Raw genomic sequence first — 10,935 nt, forward strand, 5'->3', positions numbered from 1 at the left:
AATTATATAAAAAAACTAGTCATTGACAGGAGAGAGGTGGAATGCTATTATTCCAAGAAAATGTGTCACACAATTCGGAACTATAGTTTGTTAGCCAATGACATTCTCAAGGGCAAAGTTAAAAAAAAAAAACATTTAAGAAATGTAGTTATTTTTTAATGTCCACTAGATTGTGACAATAGCGATAGTGTTAGTTGAAAAGGAGTATTGTGTGCATTTTAATATTTTTTCATTTTAATTAAAAAATAAGATCTTAAAAAAACAACATTTAACAAATGTAGTTATTTTTTAATGTCCATTGGATTGTCACAATAACAATAGCTATAGTGTTAGTTGAAAAGAAGTATTGTGTGCATTTTAATATTCTTTCACTTTGATTAAAAAATAAGATCTAGTGTAGATATGGCTTATTATGCATGATTGCCCAAATAATTAGAATTATTTTTTAGGCTTTTGTTCATGTATATAGATTGTTGTCCAATATAGAATATGAATTGTTATCCAATGTAGAAACTATGTTACTTTATTTTAAATCTTTTATTATTTTTGTATTAAGTTAATATGTGTTTTGCTATTTTCTTTACTTAATATGTCTTTTTTTAAATAAGATTTTTTTTCAATAATATAAACCTTAAAAAGATAAATAAAATATAAAAAATTTTCTTAATATATTTTCCCTTCAATAATATAAATTAAAAAAAATGTTAAAAAAATAAAATATAAATTTAATAAAATCAGTTTATCACTTTAAATTATATCTAAATTCACTTTTTTAAAATAATGTATTTCACATTAAAAACACACTTCATCAATAAAAAATAATATTTAAAACAAATAAATTTTTATCTTAATATGCCATTTATCCATCATAATCCTATAATATCTATTTTGTATTAATAATCATTCACAGATAATAGAGACTCGTAAGATTCCCAGGATTGCTAATTTTTCTTCTAATTATTATAGATCATAGATTTATTACGATATAATAGCTTTTTTTATTGTGTTTTCTTGGGTTATCATGGTATCCATTTTAATTAAATCATTACACAGTATGCATATCTATTTGCGTTGTGCTACTGGTCGAAAGTGCGTTTATATTAATATGTTATTTTAGGGAATTTATTTTATAAACTTTGTACATTAATATAATAAAGAAGCCTCGTGCTTGTGTTTATATTAACATTTTATAACATTTTATTTTTGGGAATTCATGTTATATTTGTATTTTTTCCAGATAAGAAAAACTCAATACATTATGTTATAAAAGATGCATCATATAAATCAGTACCAAGTGTGGCCAAATATTTGTAGTCCATGGTTAACATAACCATGTCTCCTTATAAAACTATAGTTAGAATAGAAAAAGGGGTATAATAGATATCAAAATGTTCCAAAATCACATATAGATGAAAACCTTCGCCCAATTTGCAGCCAGTAGAGGCAATAGTGCAATAAACAAAAGCAGTGGATAGCGAGCGTAGATATATGGTCAAGGGAAAGGATACGTGCATCCATCACAACTCCATCCACCTCGGTTGTAATATGGAAGCCCTCCTATGTTTTGTGGAGGCCTTGTTTCGATATAGAGTTGCCACGGTGTTGTGTTTTTTATGTAAATGTTGAATAAAGATGTCTAGTAGCTTCTCTTGTAAATTTTTGATGTGCATCAACCAATTTTTAAACGTAGATGTGTAATGTGTGTGAATTCTAAAATATGATTAATGATAGCAAAAAAATTCCCGTATATATTGATATTATATATGTGAAAAAACTGAATAAACCAGAACATCCCCAAAGTGCGTATATATATTCATATTGTAAATGTCAAGAAACCGAATAAACCGGAGCATCCCCAAAGTGCCTTCCTAGAAAATTCATGTTATATACTTTGTACATTATTATAATGATTCATGTTATATACTTTGTACATTATTATAATGAAGAAGCGTCATAATAATAATTGGAACATTTTGGACATATTGAACGTGTTTATACCAGGCTTTTCGTTTAGGGAATTCATGTTTTATACTTTGTAGATTAATATAATGGAGAAGCATAATAATAAATGTTGGAGCATAGGCTCTACGCTGGTAGTGAACGGCTCTACGCTGGTAGTGGACAGCGACTGAACGCAATCGAATCACATTCATTTAATTATTACTTTTCTCATTCTGAAAATATTCTGTTATGTTCAAATACAGATGCAAAATCGCGTCAAAATGAAGTGTTACTCTGTTTCCAATGGTTAATCTCATTTATTACATTTCACTTGAACGCATTAACAGAGGTTTTCTTACATTTCACTTGAACGCATTAGCAGAGGTTTTCTAGCATCAGATTCAGATCGAGTTTAGGGCTAGGGTAAGGCTAACGAATTTGCAATAGCTCGAGTTTAGGGTTAGGGTAGGGCTAGCAATTCGCAATTTAAAATAAATAGGTGTACGTTAGCCTTGTCCTGACTTTGCGACATTGTCTGCCTCCGTCTATCAGTAAATAGGGCAAAAGGAATCGGATGGGAATCGCGTTTCCAGACGTGGGTAGCGACGCCATAACCGCCGAGTCTCTTGCTTCTTTGTTGTCGCTTTTCGTTTCAGTGGTGAATCCAGCTCACCATCTGCAGGCTCTATATTGTGTTGTCGACTCCGAGACATATGAGAAACCATCTCTATCATCCCTTGCTATTTAAAACACTACCCATATTTTGTTTTAACTACGCTTTGTTGCTTAGCAGTTTCCCATTCTGAATCTTGTACCAGGAAGCTGTTGCAGATATCAGTGACTTGTTTGGCTCTGATTCACTGCAAAAGAAGGGTGCCAAAAAACTAATACGGTTACGGTGCAGGAAGAAGTGATCTCCCAGTTCGGATATCCTTCTCTTGCGGATATCGTGATTTTGCACACTCCGACGAGAAATCAAGCACAGATCAAACGTTCACGGTGCATAGAATTTTCAAAGCACATTAATATCTGACATCTATCCTAGTTGACATTGTTGTTTTGGAAACTGAGTCAGAACTTCAATGGAAGACAAGCGTGGAAGAGATGACTCGTGAGCAACTGCCTTAACAATCAAGGTACAAGGAATTTTATTGTTTTTGTGATTTGCGCACAGGATTCGAAATTTTTTATTTGTTTCTTGGTTTTTCTTAATTCTTCCCTGCTGCATTCATTTTTCAATCAGCTGAACTTTGTAGTTTTGAGATTTTCTAAGGAGATCATTTACACAGGTAAATTATCTCTGATTTCCAGGACCAAGTCGGTGCATTAAATTGCACCCGGTAGACGCGTATCTGGTCTCAGCGCAGACATTCAATGCACTTCGTAGGGTACGGTCGATTTGCCTTATTGTATTTAATCTAAATAATAGCCATTTTCGTGGAAAGAAATCCATATAATTGTCTAGAGAATGAATTCTATATCGTATATGAGACACAACAAATAAAAGGCTTCATTGTAATAATAATGAGCTTCGATTAACTACAAGCCCTGTCATTGTTTTTCAGACATTTTTCTTCTCGCCGAAAATTACAGAGGACGTGCAGTAATGGCATGGAGGCAACAATGGGAAGTAAGGCTCACGAATCCGAATTGGAGTGGCAGTCACGCTGCAATTAACGCCGTTGGAAAATTCGAATTTATTGAAAGCTATGGAGATTCCTTCTAGTCGGACCACCATGTCCGAAATGTGTTCGCTTAGCCCTAAATACCCTATTCAGTCAAATTTTTCCTATCCGAACTGCGGAAGCACCCCTAGTGTAGCTCTGCCAAGGAGCTGCTGCAGTACGACGCCTCTGTCTTCTGCCCAATGCTCAACATTGCATGCAGACCGATCGCAGGTTCTGTAGTACCAACATGCTTCGGTATATCAGCGAGCGAGGTTATGATGCAGTCAGAGGCTTCTGTTCTGAGTTCTGAAACTGGAACTTCGTCCATCATCTCTTATCCAGGTGTTATATGTATGGAAGCTGAAAAGTTAGAGCTCAACACTCCAACTAGAAATTGTTTATTTCCTTCCGCTTCTAAATCGTTGTGTCTAGATTTAGAGAAGCCACAGGCAGTTTTACATAGCTCTAGCCCCTTGATAGGGGACTTAATGCAGCAAACTGGTTGGCATAGCCAACTGCCCTGCCCTCTACCCTATCTGCAAGTCTATGACAGTCAATGGAGCTGTCCTTCCATTAATACTTCATCTGTTTTATTTCCTGTCACCCCAGAGCAATCTCAAGGAATAGGTCACAGTTCAGCAGACTGCCTCTTTTCCTATTCAGATGTTTTAGAGCAGATTTCTAGTGTTGATGGTCACATTTATCCCTCAAGGTTTCAAAACATGCTTTACAGCAATGGAGATATGCTTCCCTCCTGTGCTACATCACAAGAATTACAAGAAACATCCATAAAATTGCCTACAACGCCAATGGGTGGAAACACGGCTTACAGTTTTTCTTCAGATGGTCATATTGTAGGATCAGTGGAGCATTTTTACGGTAATGTAAAACACTGTAATGGTTCGGCAGTAGAGATGACTGTTGGATTTCCTTCACCGGCGTATTACAAAGGAAGTAGTTCTCAGACACTCTCTTGGCAATCCCCATCCTCCATTACGTCTCAAAACAACTCTCTGGAGAAACAATATATGAATAGTTCCATTATAGACGAGGATTCAGAGCAACTTATTCAGCTTGACCCCCCTGACAGATCACTTAAGAGGGGTTACACGGTATAATATAAAGCGGATCTTTCATTATATTCTGAAGATGTTGTGAGGCTTTGTCTTTGCTTATGTTGCCAACTAGACAGTAACGTCTCCTAACGTTTGGATATTTGCAGAGTGATATTGAGGATGATATGAATCGATGCAGGAAGAAATCGACTTCGTGGTCCTCTCTAAGCAGCTCCTTCCGTACAGTTCAGTCGAAACCCGCGAAAGCCAATGTACATGCTAAGAAGGGTAGCGCGACAGATCCACAAAGTGTCGCTGCTAGGGTAAGTATACTGTTCCCTTCCACATTGCATACTGTGCTAATATTTGATACAAGAATTTATGTAGTTATTGTATATCAAATTCACTTTATGGAAAACCCTATCAGATTCGTGTATCTTACCATCCTCCGATGTCCGAGAAGCTAATATCATATAGACAAACACTCAGGATACAAAACCCTATTAAATTTGAGTTTTCTAGATTTCAAATCAACCTGCGAGGTTGGAGAAGCTAATATTGTAAAGATAATGGCCAGACCGCAGAACCCTATTAGATTTGGAAATCTTACAATCTTCTTTCGAGGGCTCAGGGGCTTCGTAAATTTCATGACTTCGAGGTAGAGAATCTCCTTGGTAATACCCACTAATTAATTAGTTATAGATATTGCTATATGTGAGTTCGAGAAGGATTAAAAATCATGGAGTTTTGACCTATAAGCTTCTTAAATCTTTCAGAGCACTTGATAGATTATGGGTTAATATAGATCTAACTGTAAAGAACTTATGTTTAGTTCAGAAGGTATGACCTTGTCGTTCTCTTGCACGCCTTTATCTGCTTAGTCTTCAAGTTTTTCTTCGCATTTGTGCCTAAACTCATTGATTCATATCATTATATTTGTCCTGGTTCCAGCATCGGAGGGAGCGTATTAGTGAAAGACTCAAGAATTTGCAGGATCTTATACCAAATGGATCTAAGGTATGCTACTGAAACAATGTCACAGGATTTGCAAGATTAATATAACATTGTGATGTTGTTCAGAAATGTTTACTACTCATGAACGTGAAACCTCCATTTAATGGGTACCAAGGATACCCCATAATATTCATTAACTGTATCTACATCTATCTGGTGCATCATACCACATGTTTGCAATAACTGTATCTACATCTATCTGCTGCATCATACCACATGTTTGCAATAACTGTATCTACATCTATCTGATACATCATAACACATGTTTGCAGGTTGATTTGGTTACCATGTTGGAAAAGGCTATAAATTATGTCAAATTTTTGCAGCTTCAAGTAAAGGTATGCTATATTTCTGCCAAAAATAGGAATTGACGTTTAGTTTAGACATTAAGATTGTAGCGTCGCATTAGATGTAAAGGGTTAAATATTAATTGGGTTATTGATCCCCTCACTGATTTGCAGGTCCTTACAACAGATGAATATTGGCCCAGACAGGCTGATGCCACTGTCCCTAACATAGACAAAGTACAGTGTGTGCTTGAGGCGTTTGCTTCAAACAGGTCATCTGCACCCGCGGAGGCTGAAGGTAAATTATCAACCAGCGATATTGGAAAGAATAGGGACGAAAACAAAGTGAATCGCCCGCGGCCTCAAACTAAGTAGAAGCTATTCATGTATATTGAAATATCCATCGGATCCAGTTTCTATAATAGGATATAGCCTGACATCAAAATTGGAACCCACGTGGGTATAATGCAGACTGTTCGCAACGCTAGAAAGTTTACTCTTTAATTATGTTGTTACTTGTGTCATTGTCTCATTGCTCCTCTTTGAAATCTGCGCCAGATGTTCTTGACCTTTCTCACGATGGGCGGAAACCTTTTTCTGTCATCAATGATCGGAACAGAACTTTCTAAAGTACAGACACCCAGAAAAGTAAGGAATAGATATGGAGGTGTATCAGTGCCCTAAGGTCACTGATATATGATTTCACTTTACGAAAGCATTACTCGCATCTACAGCTGTCATTCAACAGTGAGCCTTGATAATTTAACTTGTTAGTTAGAACTTACATGAATTATATCTTTATATATTTAATATTTAAACGTTGGAATTGAAATATACACTCAGTAACATATTTATTTAAAAATCTGAATGAAGACGATAAGCCACTTTACACACCTCTATTTTAAGTATTTTTAGAAATATTTAATTTAATATATATGAGAGTGTAAAAGTTAAAATATTTTAATTATTTATCATTGAAATAGAAAAATTAAATAAATTTAATATAATTTTTTTTCAATATTTTTAATATTAATGGATTAACAATTCTCTTAATCTTTCTCTCTTTATATGTTTCATGCTAAAATCTTTAATTCAAGTTTGGTATTGAAATATTTTACTATAACCCAAGTCAAATTTTTCTTTTTTATTGTTGGACACCTAATCCTCTATGGGTTGATGTAGAATGTGAACAACCATGAGAGTCCAAGGGACCTTAGGATATGGAACCCAACAGTCACACGAATGTACTATAAATATATATCATTGTCAAATAATGGATACAATTTTATGCTTATCTTTCATATTTTGTCTCTGCCATATGTATGTTTAACATAGTATCAGAACCATGATGTGTAGTCTTTGTAGTCTTCTTCCTCACCGTTTATGCCTTAAGTAGAAAAGAAAAAATGGCATGTTTTTATTCGCTGCTAAGCTGATCTGAGCTGCCTTGAATAGCGTTGGTCTGGTCTTCATTACGTGTTGTTCCTGCAATTTAGTAAGGACAACACATAAAATCCCGTGTGCCCAGAATTTGTCATAGTGGTTTGTTCGACTCCGACCTCTCCACATACATCCTCTCTACGCGGCCTCTCCATATTGAAACAAGCCATCTCCTCTGGCCTCTCCACATACAACCTCTCCAATCGCTGGTCTACCGTTCTAATATCTGAGCTATGCAATACTGTAGAAATACCCGCGGTGATACAATTAGCATCAATATTCTGATATTCCGAAGAGTTAACGGATACTAGATTTGCGTAGTTAGTGCAATCATCCATACTTCATACTATACATGAAACTACTTCATCCATTAATGTATCCACACTCATGCTTTGAATATCAAAGTGACCACCCCGTAAAGTTGCAATATTTGGCATAGCTTCCAGATTTCCAACAAGTTCCTTGGGCAAGTCCTTGGAGTTTTTGCATTTGCTTAGTTGGTGCCTATTCTGAGAACCCGTTTTATCCTTGTCCTCTTCTTTAGCATTGTCACTAGAGGAAGGTTGATCTGAATGAAGCAATTGCTGCCATTGCAAGAATCGTTGTGTCTACTTTGGTAGTGCAAAGCCAGGCGACGATGATCCGTTTTCCATTTTGATGCTCTTGTCATTGATTCCATGCATTATCATCTCGATGGGATGTGAAACAACCGTTAAATGTGTTGCAAGGAACAAATGAAACATGGTGTATTTGTTACAGATATATGGGATTGAAATGAATTTGACACTGTGCATGGGCTTTTTCTTATATATAATGACTGCTTCATTGAAGTTGTATTGTTGGTATGTGAACTAAGGGGTATACACATCCTTGATTCAGGGCCTATCGAAGGACTCTTTGTACTACTTCCAAAATTTCCTCTCCACCTGTAGCAAATGAAATCGTTTGACGGAGACTACCCCGTTTGTCCTCGGTAAGAGCTATGGCCGAATGTACAAGAGCGTATTGGGTGTGACTAGATTCTGTATCGATCTCTAGACCCGCGGCTAGAGCCTCATTTGTTGTGTGTAAATTTCTTAGGATTCATTTTATATTGTGCATTGTGAAATCTGTTTTGTGCGATATACCAGTTGATATGCTTATCAAACATGGAGTTTGACTACATCAATCTTTATGATTCTGTTGGGGATTTTTCTGATAAAATCCCAAAAACAAAAAAAACACAGAGGCAATGCTCTGTTTCTTTCTCTCCACAGGATCTTTTTGTGCACAGGGAAGCTTCAAAATAAAATGTCTGAGAACAGAGTATTACACCACCATAAAAAGATTTCTATTCATTAAAACAAAATGCCTGATACATATTCATCTTCTTTTACTGAGAGGGATTCACCAAAAATACATTCAACAAAACTCTGTATCCACCTGAGAATTTACACTGCTGGTGTGTAAAAACCCATTTACATTTACTGCTGTAAAATCCCTTTTACATTTACTGGTGTAAAACTATTTTTACACATACTGCTGTAAAAAAAATTTACATATGCAACTCCAAAAGCTCATACTTCTCGCACTGCTGTGCATATATCCTCCTTTCAAAAAAAACGCATATAGAAACTTTCTACAAAAACATATGGGCTTCCCTCTGTTCTTTTCTTCATGCACTGCTATGCAATTTTTCTCACAATGGACTCTGGTAATATTTGTTTTTCGCACACGCTGTGCGTTTCATGCCTTTTCTGTTACATGCTAAAATGGATAAGAAAACATTACATATATCAATAAACAAAAAACTTATCAGTACGTTGACTTGCCCATACTTTGGTATATATAAAAAACATTAAAATTTAAAACTCTTACCAATACTTCTACGGGCACATTTAATTCATTAAATTGTTTTACCGGCGGTCAACCAAACTTGTTTTTACTCCACGCAAGTATTTAATTCGATGCAGGTTCGTATGCAGGTTGAACAATCAACGGCAGATAACGATGAAGCAAATCGGACGGTTGACGTCGATTTCGGGAGCCCACTTCATGCTAAACATTAGCGTCCGAAAATTCAGTTCTGCTGACGTATGCAGAGGACCACGTGGCTGCATTACATTGTATCGGAGTCGATTATACGGAAACCACTCCACACCAAAAGGCGGTCCGAAATCTGACAGGGGTAGTTTCTGGTTTCGCTGCGGCGGTTTGGGCGTTGTACGTATGCGCAGTTGAAATTAGATTTCAACACTCCCCTTTAATTTCAACTACTGGGCATTCAGTCATACCCAGACACTTCCTAAAAAATTCAAAGCTTTTCTGATCCAATGGCTTTGTCAAAATGTCTGCTACTGGTCCTTGAGTCCTGCAATGTTCTAAGACAATTTCTCCATTGTTCACCAATTCTCTGATGTAGTGAAACCTTGTATCAATGTGTTTCGTTCTCTTATGAAACACTGAATTCTTTGACAATGCAATAGTTGAGCTATTGTCACAAAAAATCATTGTTACTTTTGCCTGCTCTTGGCCTAAGCTCCTCAACATTCTTCTCATCCAAACTGCTTGACATGTTGCTGTTGTAGCTACCACATATTCAGCCTCTGCTGTAGACAATGCTACAATGGACTGCTTCTTAGAAGCCCATGAAATGGCTCCTGAACCCATATGAAAAACATAACCTGAAGTGCTTTCCCGATCATCTACACTTCCGACCCAATCACTATCAGTGTATCCAATTAAATCTGAATGTTCTGAGACATTATATAAAATTCCAAACATTTTGGTACCTTTGACATACCTCAAAATTGTTTTTGCTGCCTGCCAATGTGCCTCCTTTGGCCTCTCCATGAATCTGCAAATTAAACTAACAGCAAACATAATGTCAGGCCTAGTAGTTGTTAAATACATAAGGCTGCCAACAATACTTTTGTACAAACTAGGATAAAAATCCTTGTTGCTGTCCTCTCTGCTGAGTTTTAATCCCATTACTGTGGGAGTGATCGCTGCTTTGCATTCTTGCATGTTAAATCTGCCCAACACTTGATTTACATATCTAGCTTGTGAGATAAAAATTCCTTTTTCATTTTGATCTACTTCTATGCCTAAGAAGTATCTCAAGAAACCCATGTCAGTCATTTCAAATTCCTCTTTCATGACTGATTTAAAATTCTTAATGAGCTGATCATCATTACCTGTGAAAATAACATCATCAAAATATAAGACAACAATTAAAATTTTACCATCTTTTTCTTTGATGTAGACGGTGGGTTCTCCTTCACAGTTGTCAAATTCATTATCCAATAGATAGGAATCTATCCTGCTGTACCATGCTCTTGGCGCTTGCTTCAGCCCATAAAGAGATTTCTTCAATTTGCACACCTTGTTCTCTTCACCTTTCTTCTCATAGCCTAGAGGTTGTTCAATGTACACCTCTTCCATTAACACTCCGTTTAAGAATGCTGACTTCACATCCATTTGGTAGACTTTCCACTTGTTTTGAGCTGCTATGGACAACACTGCTCTCACGGTTTCCATTCTTGCAACCGG

The sequence above is a fragment of the Pinus tabuliformis genome, chromosome 7, assembly GCF_031772625.1.
Source record: "Pinus tabuliformis cultivar Carrire ecotype Pingquan chromosome 7, CPIR1, whole genome shotgun sequence".
Lineage (NCBI taxonomy): Eukaryota > Viridiplantae > Streptophyta > Pinopsida > Pinales > Pinaceae > Pinus > Pinus tabuliformis.